Source organism: Ornithorhynchus anatinus, chromosome 7 (assembly GCF_004115215.2).
Source record: "Ornithorhynchus anatinus isolate Pmale09 chromosome 7, mOrnAna1.pri.v4, whole genome shotgun sequence".
In the NCBI taxonomy this organism is placed as follows: Eukaryota; Metazoa; Chordata; class Mammalia; order Monotremata; family Ornithorhynchidae; genus Ornithorhynchus; species Ornithorhynchus anatinus.
In genome coordinates, this window is record NC_041734.1 from 35,063,966 (window position 1) to 35,081,873 (window position 17,908).

At 45.1% G+C, this 17,908-nt stretch overlaps 1 protein-coding gene across 3 annotated transcripts in view; it reads left to right on the forward strand.

The window, feature by feature from the left end:
- The first annotated feature begins 14,991 nt into the window (after positions 1-14,991).
- Positions 14,992-17,908, forward strand: part of LOC100076547 (putative methyltransferase DDB_G0268948) — a 30,428-nt gene continuing 27,511 nt past the window's right edge. The window contains exon 1 of one of the 3 annotated variants that reach the window (XM_029069857.2): positions 14,992-15,013. The gene's annotated coding sequence lies outside the window, so the exon portion shown is untranslated. Of the gene's footprint in view, positions 15,014-17,484; positions 17,626-17,908 lie in introns of those variants that run through there. The other 2 variants (XM_007668473.3, XM_007668487.2) reach the window with 2 other exon arrangements.

Genomic DNA, 17,908 nt, shown 5'->3' on the forward strand with positions numbered 1-17,908 from the left:
AGCATATGAGTTCTCCAAGGGAGTGGGTAGATGGAGAATAGAAGGGGAGGCAGAACTGAACCTTGAGGGACCCCCACAGTTAGGGGGTGGGAGGCTGAGGAGGAGCCCATGAAAGAGACTGAGAATGAATGGCCAGAGAGATGAGGAGAACCAGGAGAAGACTGGTAAACAGTAAAGTAACCTTTAACAGTTAATAATAATGACAAGGATTATACTAATAGTGGCTGTACTAATTAATCACTGGAGTCGATACAAGATAACTAGATTGGACAAGGTCTCTCTCCCACATGGGACTCACAGTCTAAGCTTCGTGGTGCCAAGTGATGGAGTCTCCACCCTACTTCCCCTTAACTCAAGATTTAAGACTTCTGGAGTCTCTGGAGGCATGTCCCTAATATTTTCATCCTGAGGTGGTTTTTGAATGCCACCTTCTCTCCCCTCAATCTTCTGCCCATCTTACCCACCAGAGTAAAGTCTGTAGGTTGGTGTGTGAAAGGAATAGTCAGGGGAGGGGTCACAGACTGGATTGCTGGGATTTATTCATTCAATCGTATTTATTGAGCACTTACTGTGTGCAGAGCACTGTACTAAGCACTTGGAATATACAATTCGGCAATAGAGACAATCCCTGCCCAACAACGGGCTCACGGTCTAAAAGGGGGAAAAGTCTAAAAGGGTTTTAGGGTGAAAAAGACTTTGGCTAGAACAGGGGTCGCCTCAGACATCTGGCCATCCTGTTGTGAAAGTCCAATTGGAAGCCTTCCGGTCATTTAACGTGTTTTATAAAACCTCTAGTGGCAGGTTGACGACTCAGAGAAAATGCAGCTGACTGGGAAGAGCTCTGTAAAAGGTCCAAGAGAGAAGTCTATGATGATAAATCTTTTCAAATAAAGTGTGGGTAATCCCTCTCCACTCGATCCCAGTGGAAAACCAGGCAGGACACTTATGTCCAACCTAATTAACTCATACCTACCCCAGTGCTTAGAACAGTGCTTGACACATAGTAACACCTAATGAATATCATAATGATGAAAATACCAGTAATAATGATGATGATGACAATGATGGAAGCACGCAGCTCAATTTCTGGTTCTGTCTAGAATGGACAAATTCTCAAAGACTAATATTTTTGTAAAAAATAGGTATATTAGTGTCCAAGAGTAAATGTGTAAACCTTCACTTCATTATTCAATCACTCCTTTATTTCTATTTCATTTTTTCCCATTGCTGTTTGTTTTTTAATTGCTCAAGGCCATTTCCAAGGAATGCAACAGGCTAAAATCATGGAGGCACAAAATACAGATTTTGCTAGACAATAAAGACTTCATTTAAAAAGTTTTTGATTGGATGCTAGCTTTAGTTAAAGTATTGTTCATTACTCTTTGAGATTTGGGTTTTTCCCCTTGAAAAATTAACCATTTGGCACACTACAAGACCACAGAGTAGCAACATTTCTTACACTGAAATAGATAATAATGTTGGTATTTGTTAAGCGCTTACTATGAGCAGAGCACTGTTCTAAGATCATTTGAGAGAAATACCATCAAGTTTGGGGAAGAAAAGCAGTATTATTGGGCTCAAATAATGCAAGCTTTATTATCTTGAAACAACAGAGAAGTAGGAACTTAAAATGAATGAATGTTGATCCAATTCCCAAATTAAAATTCTAGGTGCCCAGAGAATATCCTTGGCCTGACCCTTTTTCAACATCTCTGTTTCTAGCCTGCTGGCATCAATCAATCAGTGGTATTTCTTGAGGGCTTACTGTGTGCTGAGTACAGGATTTGAACCAACTCAACCATTAAATGAAGGTTTGCCTTTAAAGAGAAACCTACATTTCATCATTAAGATGGGTCACAAAGTGTATGGCTTAGCTATTCTTCACAGAAGCACACCCATCTTCAAGGCTAGCATAGCGTAGTGGATAGAGCACAGGCTGAGGAGTCAGAAAGTCATGGGTTCTAATTCTGACTCTGCCACTTGTCTGTGTTACCTTGGGCAAATCATTTCATTTTTCTGCCCCTTAGCTACCTCATCTCTAAAATGGGGATTGAGACTGTGAGCCCCATGTGGAACAGGGACTGTATCCCACCAATTTTCTTGTATCCACCCCAGCACATAGAACAGTGCTTGACACTTAGTAAGCGCTTAACAAATATTATTATTATTATTACCCCCGGTGCTGCTACTCTAAGGGGCCAATCAGAGACCAGCTGGGCCATGGTTGAGAGGAACTCCACCCTCAAACCCTCAGGGCTGTGTTACCTGCCCTGAGTCAGACCCAGGTTTGCAAAGGCCATCTTCCTTGATGGAAACAGTCCTCAAGAAAAGAAGCAGCATGGCCTCGTTAGCCAGTCAGTCAAATGCATTTATTGAGCACTTACTGTGTGAAGAGCACCGTACTAAGGGCTTCAGGGAGTATGACATAACAATAAACAGATACATTCCTTGCCTACAATGAGTGTACATCTAGAAGAGGAGACAGACATTAATACAAATAAATAAATTACAGAAAAATATGGAACACTGGCCTGGGAGCCAGAAGGACCTGGTTCTAATCTTGGGTCTGCCACTTGTCTGCTGTGTGACATTCGGCAAGTCACTTGGCTTCTCTGAGCCTCAGTTATCTCATCTGTAAAATTGGGATTAAGACTCCTAGCCCTTTGTGGGATATGGACTGTGTCCATCCTGATTAGCTTGTATCTACACCCCAGTGCTTAGTACAGTAAGAGCCCGGGCTTGGGAGTCAGAGGTCATGGGTTCTAATCCCAGTTTTGCCACTTGTCAGCTGTGTGACTGTGGTCAAGTCACTTAACTTCTCTGTGCTTCGGTTACCTCATCTGTAAAATGGGGATTAACTGTGAGCCTCACGTGGGACAACCTGATTACCTGTATCTACCCCAGCACTTAGAACAGTGCTCTGCACATAGTAAGCGCTTAACACATACCATTTAAAAACAAAAAAAGTCTCTCAGATTGCTTCCCCCACCTCTATCTTATCAATCAATCAGTGGCATTTATTGAGGGCTGGCATTTATTGAGGACTTACTCTGGGCAAAGCCCCATAGTAAGCACTTGCTTGGGAGGGAGCCATAGAGACTTTATGGTCTATAAAGACTATATCCCTGCTCTCAAGGAGTTTACAGTCTCGATAGAGAAACAGACACTAAAAGAAATTGCTAGTAGGGGGAAGCAACAGAGTTTCGATTATCATACTAAGGTTGCATGTGAAAAGAAATTTTCTATTTTAATTTTTTAGCTAGGCTCAAGAAAAACCCTGGAATCATATTTAAAGAGTTCCATTATTAATATCGCTTTTTATTATACTTGCTGAGATTTTACTTTGTGCAGGGCACTGTATTAAGCACTGGAGAAGGTGCTTTTTTAAAAAAGAAACAAATATCTAAAGTATTCTTTAGTTGAAGAAATCACTGATTACACAATTGAATATACATATATAAATAAAACCCCTCTAGATTGTAAGCTCCTACATACTGGGTTATATTGTACTCTGCCAAGTGATTAGGACAGTGCTCTGCACACAGTAAGTGCTCAATAAATGTGACTGATTAACTGACTGATTGAAGTTGACTGTGAAAACACAAGTGCTGATGAGTTGATGTGATATGGGAGTTAATCAGGGAAGGCTTAATGGAGGATGTGTTGTTTTTTTTAACTTTAGGAAATTAGTAAAAGAATCTCACAGAAAACAGTGTTCATTCCTAGCCTCCTAAAATGGTTCCTGGAAGAAGAAGAAGAATTATTATGACATTTGTTAAGTGCTTACTATGTGCCAAGCACTCTAAGCATGGAATAGAAGGCTTCATGGAGGATGTAAAATTTTTTATTCTTTAGGAAATTAGCAAAAGGATCCCACAGATAACAGGATTCACTCCTTGCCTCTTAAAATGGTTCCCGGAATGGTATACACATGAGGATAAAATCATTTCTAAATGCCTAGTTGTTGTGCATAGGATTGAAATGTTAAGGCATCAGTTAAACTGGAAATTTTCAATAATAATGTGTAACCATCCATCTGAAAACGAATAGCTACAAGTCACTGGTATTCTTCAAGGACTTCAAAATTAAATATCAGGCAAACACTTAGTCATGCCATGGAGTGTCAGCAGCAGCAGGATAATTATCCGCAGATGTGGAAAACTGATTCAACGTGAATTTCAGTCATTCCAACTGAATTTAATTGGCTTACTATAAAGTCAGATTGGTAAAACACAGTCAAAGGAGCAAAGGAGAAGGGTAGCTATCTCTGTTGCAGCCAGAGTTCCCAGTGGCTAATGGAGACCAAACCCTAGAGATATGGGGTTCTTGGCAAAAAGGGGTTCATTTATTCATTCATTCATTCAATCGTAGTTATTGAGTGCTTACTGTATGCAGAGTACTATATTCAGCACGATGAGCTTACCATCTAGAAAAGCTCTCCATCACCTTGCCCCTTCTTCATTCATTCATTCAATAGTATTTATTGAGTGCTTAATATGTGCAGAGCACTGTACTAAGTGCTTGGAATGTACAATTTGGCAATAGATAGAGACAATCCCTGTCTAGTGACAGGCTCACAGTCTAATCGGGCGAGACAGACGGCAGAGCAAAACAGAACAAAACAAAACAAGACAGCATCATCAAGATAAATAGAATCAAGGAGATATACACCTCATTAACAAAATAAATAGGGTAATAAATAATATATACAAATGAGCACAGTGCTGAGAGGAGAGGAAGGGGGAAGAGCAGAGGGAAAGGGGGGCTCAGTCTGGGAAGGCCTCCTGGAGGAGGTGAGCTCTAAGTAGGGTTTTGAAGAGGGGAAGAGAGTTTGGCAGAGGTGAAGAGGGAGGGCATTCCAGGACAGCAGGAGGACGTGGGCCAGGGGTCGACGGCGGGATAGGCGTGAACAGGGGACCGTGAGGAGGTGAGCGGCAGAGGAGCAGAGTGTACAGGGTGGGCAGTAGAAAGAGAGAAGGGAGGTGAGGTAGGAGGAGCAAGGTGATGGAGAGCTTTGAAGCCAAGAATGAGGAATTTTTGTTTCGTGCGAAGGTTGATAGGCAACCACTGGAGGTTTTTGAGGAGGGGAGTGACATGCCCAGAGGGACCTCACCTCCCTTTTCTCTTTCTACATCCCAGCTTGCGCGCTCCACTCCTCTGGTGCTAACCTTCTCACTGTGCCTCGATCTCACCTGTCTTGCCGCCCACTCCTGGCCCATGTCCTACCTCTAGCCTGGAATGCCCTCCCTCCTCAAATCCACCAATCACTTTTCCCCCCACTTCAAAGCCCTACTGAAGGCGCACCTCCTCCAAGAGACCCTCCCAGTCTAAGTCCCCTTTTCCTCAGCTCCCCCTCCATTCCGCATCACCTCGACTCACTCCCTTTGCTCTCCCTCCCCCAACCCCACAGCACATATGTACATAGGTATGTATTTTTAATTCTATTTATTTATATTGTTGCCTGTTTACTTGTTTTGATGTCTACATCCCCTCCCTCTAGACCGTAAGCTCAGTGTGGGCAGGGATTGACTCTATTGCTGTATTGTACTTTCCAAGCAGTTAGTACACTGCTCGGCACACAGTAAGCGCTCAGTAAGTGACTGAATGAATTGCATGAATGAATGAGGGGGAGTCAGACATTAATGTAAATAAATAAATTACATAAAAATATGTGCATAATGTGTCTCCCAACTCTGATGCATTGCACCCTCCCAAATGCTTAGTACAGTACTCTGAACATAGTAAATGCTGAATAAATGCCATTGATTGATTGATAATTACCATCTTCAAGAAGAGAGAATGAATTTTGGATTACTCTGGAAACACACTGGTCTCCACTGATGCCCAGATGCCAGCCAGCGGCCTTCTGTATGGATTGCTGAAAAAGAACAATAATCCTGGGCCTCTCAGAATCACAGAGTGGCTTCAGACTATAGCGGATGGAGCAGACATTGTTTTTGCTCCACATTAGTCAGAGGAGAAATGCAAGGAAATCATCAAGACGGTGGTTGTAGCCAGACAAAAGCCCTTGACATGATCAATTTCCCAGGACTCAGGTAATTCTAAATAACAGTTTGCCTGCCCTAAGAGGTTGAATTTCGATGCAGTTAGCTTTCTTAACGAGGTGATCTTAAGATCTTGATAGATGAGTCTTGTCAGATCTACTGGACTGTGAGCTCCTGAAAGCTGGGATCCTGTCTACCAACTCTATTGTATTCATTCATTCATGCATGCATTCAATCCCATTTATTGAATGCTTACTGTGTGCAGAGCACTGTACTAAATGCCTGGGAGAGTACAAAATAACTATAAACAACACATTCCCTGCCCACAGTGAGCTTATAGTCTAGAGGGGGAACTCTAGACTTCACTTGTACTCTTCGCAAGTGCTTAGTACAGCGTCCCATACACAATAAGCACTCAATAAATAGCATTGATTGACCCTTTCCTCACCACCAATGGAGAACAATAGGCCCTGAATTATTATCTTGTATCCACGGCGCTTAATACCATGCTTGGCACATAGAAAGTGCTTAATAAGCACTCAATAAATATGATTGAATGAATGAATGAATGGAATACCACTATTATTATTACTATTATTATTATGGACATGGATCATGTCTGCTAGCTCTGTTAGATTGTACTCTCCCAAGTGTTTAGTACACGGTGTGAGTCGCATTTATTGAGCGCTTACTGTGTGTTGAGCACTTGGAAGAGCACACTATAACAATATAATGGTCACATTCTCTGCCCACAACAAGCTTTCAGCTCTACACATAGCAAGTGTTCAATAAATAGGATTGATTGATTGATTATGGAGAGCTCCTGGTATAGATAGGAATCGTGTCTACCCATTCTGTTGTCTTAGACTCTCCCAAACGCTTAGTACAGTGCCCTGCATCCAATAAGCACTCAATAAATAGCATTGATTGATTAAGTCTGTCAAAATTTGCTTAGAGAAACTCCCACAGTACAATCTTAACACAGAATTTAATTAAAAAAAGAAAGTGTGATTTTAAAATATTTGTTGTTCTTGAAGGGCATTATCCCTGGCTCCTCCCCAACTGATTACAATAGGATTAAATAATTAAAGCACTTTTGACAAGCAGTTTTACATGACCGCTTTCGTGGAGTGACAGGTTATTTACGCGTGGAATATTATAGAAATTAGTCACTCCTGCCCACAGAGAAGCAAGAGAAGCCCTGAGCACAACCAAGAGCACAAAGCAGGGATTTCTGTTCAACTTTCAAGACTGATGATTTACGTTGCAACTAGAAGTTGCTGGAATGAATCAGCTGCATTGGACTGCAGATAAGAACATAGCTGAAAAGTGTCCTGCCAGCAATGATGTCATCATGATTTAGAAGCTCGTGGTATTGTATAATTACCAACAGTTTTCAATCAGGTTAGGATTCATCTTTCCTAGTGTATGGAAAAATAAAGCATTCAGAACCAGGCCAATGAAAATACAGTGATGTGAACAGAAACTCCTTGAGAGTAATTTGTTTATATTGATATATTTATTTTTACATTTTTATATTCACCATTTATTGATTTAAATTACTGTCTCCCCCTCTAGACTGTAAGATCGTTGTGAGCAGGAAATGTGTCTGTTTATTGTTGTACTGCACTCTCCCAAGTGCTTAGTACAGTGCTCTGCACACAGAAAGCTCCCAGTGAATATGATTGACTGATAAAATATGATTGACTGACAAGTGTGATTATCTTGAGAGCAGGGAGAATGTCTTTTATTACTCTGTAGGTTCTCAAGTGTCTAATGCAGTGTATGCAACAGTCAATCAATCAAGTGTATTTACTGAGCATTTACTCTGTGCAAGGCACTATACTAAGCACTTGGAAGAGAACAATATAATAAAGGAGGTAGCCATATTCCCTGTCCACATTGAGTTTCCAGTCTAGCAATATAGTCAGTGCTCCTGCTGCTGCTGCTGGTAATAGTCATTGATTCATTCATTCAATCGTATTTATTGAGCACTTACTGTGTGCAAAGCACCATACTAAGTGCTTGGGAGAGTACAATATAACAATAAACAGACACATTCCCTGCCCACAGTGAGCATACAGTCAAGAGAGGAAGAGAGACAATAATATAAATAAATGAATATATTACAGCTATAATAAATAAATTACAGATAAAGTAATGAAAGAGTACTAATGAAATGAAAGTAAATGGAAATGAAACTAGTAATGAAAGAGCTGCTCAATTCCCTGAGGAATTTAGTTCTAGTGGGAACATTTTGGCCCCAAACATCTACTGCCTTTTCCGGAAGCAGAAACATTGACTGCTTCCTGTAGCCACTTCAGAATTCTCAGTAAATCAAAGGTATTATTGGTCCCACTGGTGGGTGTCCTGTTCACAGGTGGGGTGAGCCATGAGTTAGACTCGCAGTCAAGTTTTAATCCCGTATCTGCCATGTCTGCTGTGTGATCCTGGGCAATTCACTTCACTTCTCAGCGCCTCATGTGGGGCACACCGTCTTCATCCCCATTTTACAGATGAGGTAACTGAGGCACAGAGAAGGTAAGAGAGTTGCCCAACGTCTCACAGCAGACAAGTGGCAGAGGCGGGGTAGACTGTAAGCCCGTCAAACGGCAGGGACTGTCTCTATCTGTTGCCGACTTGTTCATCCCAAGCGCTTAGTACAGTGCTCTGCACATAGTAAGCGCTCAATAAATACTATTGAATGAATGAATGAATGAACCCTCCCTTCTAATTTCCAGGCCCATACTCTATCCATTAGATCACAAAGCTTCTCTGCTTCTCATTGTTAGGTCACATGAAAGAGCTGAAGTGGTCACTGGGGTAGGTGAGAGGTTAATCAGGGAAGGGCTCTTGGAGGAGATGTGATTATAGAAGGGCCTTAGAGATAATAATAATGTTGGTATTTGTTAAGCGCTTACTATGTGCAGAGCACTGTTCTAAGCGCTGGGGGAGATACAGGGTAATCAGGTTGTCCCACGTGAGGCTCACAGTCTTCATCCCCATTTTACAGATGAGGTAACTGAGGCACAGAGAAGTTAAATGACTTGCCCACAGTCACACAGCTGACAAGGGTCAGAGCTGGGATACGAACCCATGACCTCTGACTCCCAAGCCTGGGCTCTTTCCACTGAGCCACGCTGCTTCCCTAAGAGATGAGGGAGAGTGGTAGTAATAGTATTACTAAATGCTTCCTCTGTGGTCAAGCGCTGTACTAAGCACTGAGAAAAAATTTAGAAGTGAGGATTAGATAAAGATGGGTTAAAGAGGTTAACAGATCAAAGCAGAAAACAGCCTGACCTAGTGGATAAAGCACAGGCCTGAGACTCAGAAGTGTCTCTGGCCACTTGTCTGCTGTGTGACCTTCGGCAAGTCTCCTAACTTCTCTGTCTTCACTTCCCTCATCTGTAAAATGGGGGTTAAGACTGTGAGCCCCTTGTGGGGCAGCGACTCTGTCCAACCCGATTTGTTTGTATCCACCCCAGTGCTTAGTACAGTGTCTGGCACATAGTAAGTTCCTAACAAATACCACCGTCATTATTATTATTATTATTATTTATCTAGACATGTATGCGTGACTAAGGATTGGGGTTAATGGAGAAAGTTTTCACCGGCATTGAAAGTCAGAGTCTGAGCTGGTTCTTCCTTTCAGACATGTTCCAGAAGGGTTGTTGCATGATCTAAGAGATTTTGAAGAGCTCGAAATCAATAGTAGTGACTCTTCTGCCACTGATGTTCATGTGTTGGAATTGTTAATAGAACTGTAGTATTTGGATGAGTAAAATGGAGTAGTGGACAGAGCACAGGCTTGGGAGGCAGAGGGTCATGGGTTCTAATTCCAACTCCACCACGTCTGCTTTGTGACCTTGGGCAAGTCACTTCACTTCTCTGTGTCTCAGTTATTTCATCTGTAAAATGGGGATTAAGACTGAGCCCCATGTGGGTCAGGGAATGTGTCCAATGTGATTACCTGTACCTGTTCTATCCCAGCAGCTTAGAAAAGTGCTTGGCACATAGTAAGTGCTTAACAAATGCCATAATTATTATTAATTTTATTATTATAGCTGGATAAATCCAATGTAGTTTGCTGGTATTACAAGTTCCATTTGTGATATTTGCAAAAATATATCTCTGTTAAGGAAAAATGCGGTGAATCAAATCAATTGATGGTATTTATTGTTTACTATGTGCAGAGCAATGTACTATATACTCGGAAGAGGACAGTACAAGGGACATGGTAGACATTCTCTGCCTAAAGTGAGCTTACAGTCTAGAGGAGGAGACGGACATTATTATACATAAATAATAATATATAATTTATAGATTTGTACATAAATGGAGTGGGGTTGAGGGTGAGACAAATACCAAACGACCAAAGGTCACAGATCTAAGTGCGTAGATGATGCAGAATTGAGAGGGGGAGTAGAGGAAGAGTGGAGTTAATTGGGGAAGACCTCTTGGAGGAGAATAACTTTTTGACTCCAAGCCTTAGGAAATAAATCAAGTAATTTATAAACTAACCAGTAGAAGCCACCATATTTTTTTTTCCACAGTACAGCTCCTTTGACCTGTGAGCTCATTGTGAACCCCATGCAGGACAGGGACTGTATCCAACTCGATTTGCTTGTATTCACCCGAGTGCTTAGTATAGTGGCTGGCATATAGTAAGAGTTTAACAAATACCACAATTGTTATTTGAGCTTCCTCTCATCTCAGTTTTCATTCATTCGTATTTATTGAGCACTTACTGCATGCAGAGCACTGAACTAAGCGATTGAGAGAGTACAATACAAGAACAAGCTTACAGTCTAAATGGAGCTTACAGTCTAGAGCTTGTTTCGGGGTAGCTCTCAAGTCTATTATTCCTCAATTTTCATTTTCCAGAACAAAGTTCTAAGAAAATGGGAGACAATAGAATTTGACATGAAAGATTGAGACTAAAAAGACCACTCTGTCTCCTTGATGGGCAGGAACTTGTTTGACTAAAATGATCGATAAATCAATGTGTTTTACCTTGTCAAACAGTGAGGATATTAATTTCACCTCGCTGACGAAACTGAAAGGTTTCAGTGCTGTGACAGCAGGCTTGATGGTGAATTATAGTACACCTTACAGATAGTCTTCTTCAGGAATACTGATTTGGGAAGAAAGACGCGTGTTGCTGCTCTATGAGAATGGTATTCAGAGTTCAGATAATAATAATAATGTTGGTGTTTGTTAAGCGCTTACTACGTGCCAAGCACTGTTCCAAGCGCTAGGGTAGATTCAGGGTTGTCCTGCGTGAGGCTCACAGTCTTAATCCCCATTTTACAGATGAAGTAACTGAGGCACGGAGAAGTTAAGTAACTTGCCCAAAGTCACACAGCTGACAGGTCGCGGAGCCAGGATTAGAACCCATGACTTCTGACTCCTAAACCCATGCTCTTTCCACTGAACCATGCTGCTTCTCTATTGTCTTTATGTAATTATTCACCTGGATGCTAGACTAGGGAGTTGACATTTAAAAAAAGTCAAATATGGATTTGATGGATGCAAATGAATTTGAGCAAATGAATCTTGGACTCATGAGTGCTTAAAACGTCTTCAGCTTCAGTTTCAGCTGTTGGCTTCAAGCTGTTTGACCTCAGCAGTCCAATGGGAATTATGGGATAAAAATCCTTGAATGAGGGAATTTCCTTGGGATTTGCGTGTGTGTGTGTGGTTTTTTTGTTGAGCATTTTCTATATGCCAGGCACTGTACTAAGCGCTGGGGTAGATACAAGCTAATCAGGTTGGATGCAGTCCATGTCCCACATGGAGCTCCCAGTCTTAATCCCCATTTTACAGCTGAGCACCATTGCCTGAGCACTGCTCCCCTGGATGGCAGCGTGGCCTAGTAGATAGAAAGCGGGGCTGGGAGTCAGAAGGACTTGGGTTCTAATCCCCACTCTGGCATTTGTCTGCTGTGTGACCTAGGGCAAGTCATTTGACTTCCTCTGTGTGACTTCCTCTGTGCATCACTTCCATGATCTGTAAAATGGGGATTAAGACTGTAAGCCCTACATGGGACAGGGCTGGCACATAGAACAGTGCCTGGCACATAATAAATGCATAAATAACACAAGTGTTATGATGCACAAGTGTGCAAGTGAGCGAAAAATTATCTGTCAAAGACATTTACACTTATGAATGCAAGTCTTACTAACTGTCATCTTCAAATAGAAAGGCAATTAATATTTAGAGTGTTGCTGGATTTTCACCTCAATGATATATAAGTGGTCTTTTTAATTTTAAGCTGGAGGGTGACCTAGTCATCCATCCGAGTGATCTCACTACACTAGAAAACTGGTAGTGACTTCTAATGACTTGGTTTAAATCTCCCTGTCGGTAAAACGTATTAGTGATTTTGGGGCTCTTGGTAAAACAAAATAAAGCCATTGTCTGATTGGAAATCTGTTTTCGATCTGTCTGTTATTTTTCCATTCTAAAATCCTCAGACAGATAACCCAGTTGACCATTTTCCAGTCACAAGTGTGATTCAGTGTTCTCGACATGCCTTCAACCTAATAAGATTTTAACCACTTATTACAGGTAATGATTTCCTGCTGTTTTTCTGTCTCTGCTCACAGTACAACCTTGCACATGAGATGCAGCTGCAGTGAGAAGGGTGAACGATTCTATAGCTCTCAAAGCAGGTTGGAGATAAGTGGGGTAAAAAGCCTAGAAATTGCCTTTGGAAAGAATAGGCCCCAGCACTGGAAAATCAAAGCCAGTGCCAGGCACAGCACCCAGTGAGGCCTTAATCCAGATCATTATTACTACTGCTTCATCTTGGTTAACACTCTTAATTGGTTCCATGGGAACAGTATTATAAATGAAAGACTGCTGAATGAAGTACAGTTTCCCATGGAAAAATAATGTAAAATGCATTAATTGATGCATTCTCAAGATCCAGAAAATTAACAAATTACATTTTAAAGAGGGATAAAAGTCTAATATAATTATTTGATTAAATAGCAATATAGTTATCAATAATAAAATATTTGGAATGATATTTTTATGGGAAACTACTTAATTTTCAAAATGTTATCCTATTCAACAAAAAGGCACTCTGGCCTAATTAACTCCAGGTCTGCATTGATTTATGCTAAATAGATAAGCCATTGTCTAATACTAAATTGTAATGAGAAGCAGCGTGGTTCAGTGGAAAGAACATGGGCTTAGGAGTCAGAGGTCATGGGTTCTAATCCCAGCTATGCCATCTGTGAGCTGTGTGACTTTGGGCAAGTCACTTAACTTCTCTGTGCCTCTGTTCCCTCGTCGGTAAAATGGGGATTAAGACTGTGAGCCCCACATGGGACAACCTGATGACCTTGTATCCTCCCCAGTGTTTAGAACAGTGCTTGGCACATAGTAAGCGCTTAACAAATGCCACCATTATTATTATTATTGGACTTTAATCACTCTCAGTCAATGTAATAATAATTATGGTATTTGTTAAGTGCTTACTATGTGCCAAGCACTGTTCTAAGCGCTGGAGTAAATACAAGGTAATCAGGTTGTCCCACGTGGGGCTAACAGTCTCAATCCCCATTTTACAGATGAGGTAACTGAGGCACAGAGAAGTTAAGTGACTTGCCCAAGGTCACACAGCAGACAAGTGGCAGAACTGGGATTAGAACCCATGATCTCTGACTCCCAAGCCCGTGCTCTTGCCACTAGGCCATCCTGCTCCTCACTAGGCCATGTTGTACTGCCAAGGTTGTGGAGGAGAGGAAGATTTTTAAGCTAAAATAGACTTTTAGCTGTTATCTCAGAATGAGAGGCTGTGAGAAACACCTGCATTAAAATTCAGTAGCCCTTGAGATGGCTAAGTTATAAATGATAAGTGCCAAGCATTATTCTATATTTTATTTTTAAAGACATTTATTCAGCTGGGTGTATGGTCAGACTCCATTGGAAACATCTGGGCTAGCACAGTCAAGGCCAACCCTGCTCCATCCTGACTCGTTAACTGCACGGCGCCAGCGTAGTGTCAACCCCAGGTGGGAGGAAGACGGACCTGCCGGAGGAAGGAGACCCCACGGCAGCAACAAGACCAAAAGGTGAACGACTGCCAAGGAAATACCGCCCCGTGAATCTTGGGGCCCCAGATATATCTGGAAGGGAGCATCGAGCCAGGTGGCCGATGCCTCCCTCCCTTCCACCCATACAAGGCCCCCTTTGTTCTTGGCTCACCAGAGGGGATATAAGGCAGTGCATGCGGCGGGGAGGGTCCGGAGTGATCTCTCTAAGTCTGCCGGCCACCATGGACTGTTCTGTGGATAAGTCCCCCCGCGCTCCACTCTAAACCGTCAACCTGGATTTATCCGCCTCCTTCCTTGGTATTCCATTACAATCGATATGTGGGGGACGGGTAGTCTACGCAGGCTCCGGTCCCCCCCGGTACACTGGGTAAGAAAAGAAGTTATATAAATTTATGTAAAGTAGGAAATTGGAAGCTGGGAGATTTAATCATTTTAGAGGCAAATTCTATTTCACTTTTCTCAGGAAATACCAGAATTTCCACTTTTGGACCCTTATTCACTTGAATTAATGAGACTCGATCATCATCCATATCGATAATATCAGTAATAATGTTTTCCTAAGTGCTCCCATTGAACTACACTCTGTGTTCAGCCTGGAAAGGAAAGGCTCAGTCACAGAAAAACCCAGTTCTTTTTGATGTGAGCTCCTCAGCATTGGAATAATGCTTACGGCATCATAACTTCGCTAGAGGCCTTGGGAGAAGGGTGGACGGTAGCAGGAATTCCAAAGAGCCCCTGGATGGGGAACTGAAAGGGAACACAGGCAAGCAGGAGGCAGAAAATTGAAAAAACCCCAACATTTTGGAGGCTCTGTAAAGCCGGATCTCATCTCTTCTACAGTGAACTGTCCAGAGACCATCATGACCATCAGATTAGCTGGGCAGCAGCAGTCTGGAGAAGGGAATCCAGTTCCAGCTCCAGGCCCCAGAGAACTGGGGAAAGGTAGAAAATCCTCAACTCTCAGTCTGCAGGGCCGCAGGGGGAAGGGGAACTGGAGAAGAGGGAATGGGGTTGCAGGAGGGAAAGGCAGGGGCAAATCCTGGTCCAAAATCAATCCATCATTGGTATTCATTGAGTGCTTATTACATGCAGTACGGTACAACAGAGTGAACAGACACAACCCCGGCCACAATAAACCTACAGTCTAGAGTGTTGTAATGTAGGTCTAGATCCCCTTCCTCCCTCTGCAGGTGACCTTTCCTCTCCCACCTCAGATGCCTTTCTAGGAGCCCATACTCCCAGAAAGAGGGGTGACTTGAGTGACTATTAATATTTTCCCAAAGGGCTTTCACACTGGATATTTCATTTTATTCACCTAAGAAGAGGACCTAAAAGGCAGGTTTCATCAGTATCACCATTATTTACATTTTCCAGATAAGGAAACCAAGGCCAAAGAAATGAACTGGCTTGCCCGAAGTCCTTGAGTCCCCAAGCATCCAGAAGGCAGGGCAGAGGAGCGAGGCTACAAGCCTACTTTCCTGTTTTCAGGGTCATGTTCTTCGTGCACTCCCCAACACCTCCTTAATGAAGGACTGCCAATTCTTATTATTATGGTATTTATTAAGTGCTTACTATGTGCCAAGCACTGTACTAAGCGCTGGGGTAGATACAAGCAAATTGGGTTGGACTCAGTTCCTGTTCTCAGTGGATCTCCCAGTCTCAATCCCCATTATACAGATGAGGTAACTTGAGGCACAGAGAAGTAACGCGACTTGCCCCAGGTCACAGAGCAGACAAGTGGCAGAGCCAGAATTAGAACCCATTACCTTCTGATTCCCACACCCGTGCTCTATCCGCTTCACCATGCTACTTTTCACGCCGGTTCCAACGGGCGTCTTTGCGGGAGAGAACTACGTGGGTTGGGATGGAACCACACAGGGCTCCGGGCAGTGGGTGACTGGTGGTAAACATCCAGCCGGGACCCTGTAGTTCCGCCTCGCCGGGTTCAATCACAGGGCTTGCCCCAGGCTCAGAGCAGACCCTTCCCAGCTAGTGTCGGGCCAGTTTGGAGGGCTGTCCCCAACACTCATTCATTTGTATTTACTGAGTTCTCACTGTTTGCAAAACACTGTACTAAGCGCTTGGGAGAGTACAATACACCAATAAGCAGACACAAATTGGCACCCCAGAACTGTTGGCCTTGGGCCGGGTTGGGAGGCCGTCCCCAGAGTCTTTGGGCCTGGGCTGGCTCAGGGGGCAGTCCCCAACATTGCTAGCCCCGGGCCAGTCCGACGGACCGTCCCCAGCATCGTCGGGCCTGGGAAGGTTCGGGAGGTCATCCGTCCCCAGCGTCATCGGGCCTGGGCAGGTTCGGGAGGTCATCCGTCCCCAGCATCGTCAGCCCCGGGCCAGTTGGGCGGGCATCCCCAGCAAACCCAGGGCCACGACGGTGGCCGGGAGGAGGGAGGGGATCTGCTGGGCCGGTTGGCTGGGGGCCTTGACTAAACGATACCCCACCCACCATGACCTGGTTTTAAAATGAATGAATGTGGGCCTGAAAATGTTAATCCGTCGGTCAGGTCAACTTTCCCCCAGCCATTCCTTTCTTTTCCCCATCTATCACCCATTCCCCAGCACCCCCCCGCCATGACCCATTCCCCGGCTCCCCATCCTCGACCCCAGCCTTCCCAGCCATGATCCCAGCTCCTCCCAGCCCCCATCCTCGACCCCAGAACCCCCAGCCACGACCCCAGCACCCCCCAACCCCGACCCATTCCCCAGCCCCCATCCTTGAGCCCAGAACCCCCAGCCCCGACTCCAGCCTCCCCAGCCCCCCATCCTCGGCTCCAGAACCCCCAGCCACGACCCCAGCCCTCCCAGCCATGACCCCAGCCCCCCAACCTCGACCCCAGCCCTCCCAGCCACGACTCCAGCCCCATCAGCCAGAACCCATTCCCCAGCCCCCCATCCTCGACCCCAGAACCCCCTGCCACGACCCCAGCCCTCCCAGCCATGACCCCAGCCTCCCAGACACGACCCATTCCCCAGCCCCTCCATCCTCGACCCCAGAACCCCCAGTCACGACCCCAGCACCCCCCACCCCGACCAATTCCCCAGCCCCCTATCCTCGACTCCAGAACCCCCAGCCACGACTCCAGAGCCCCCCAGCACCCCATCCTCGACCCCAGAACCCCCAGCCACGACCCATTCCCCAGCCCCCCCATCCTCGACCCCAGAACCCCCAGCTATGCCCCCAGCCCCCCATCCTCGACCCCGACCCGTCCTCTCGGGCCCATTCCCCAGCTCTCCCACCGTCGGCCCCTCTCCAGCCCCGCCTCGACCCCCGGGGCTCCCCTCCCCCGGCCTGTCACCTTTGGCCCAAGCCCCGGGCTTTCCCCGCCTTCCTCTGCCGCCGCCCTTCCTCCTCCTTCTCCTCCTCCTCCTCCTCCTCCTCCAACTCCCCGTCCCCGCCCCGTCGGCTCCCGGCTGTCCGGCTGTCCAGCTGTCCGGCCTGTCCGGCCCGCCCCGCTCCCGAGAACAGCCAAGGCGCCGCCTCCCCGACAAGGCCCCGTCCTCCGCCAGGAAGGTCCGGTCCTGCGGCCATCGAGGCCCAGGTTAGGGTCGCCACTCGGGCCGCTCGGGTCCTTGGCCCCCCTGGCCACCTTGGCCACCGGGTCTGGCCCCGCTTTGGCCCCGCGGGGGATTGTGGGAATATCCCTGGATGAGGATGGGCAGGGGGGCAACGGCTTGGCCTTCCTCCCGAAGGACAAACTCGGGGAATGCAAAAGCAGTCTCCGGCCGGGCCCGAAACTCCCACCGGGGAGGGAAGAAGGAAGGGAAGGCCAGGCCCCAGAGGAAGCGGGGCGTGGCCGGCCGAGAAGGGGGACAGGGCCGGGA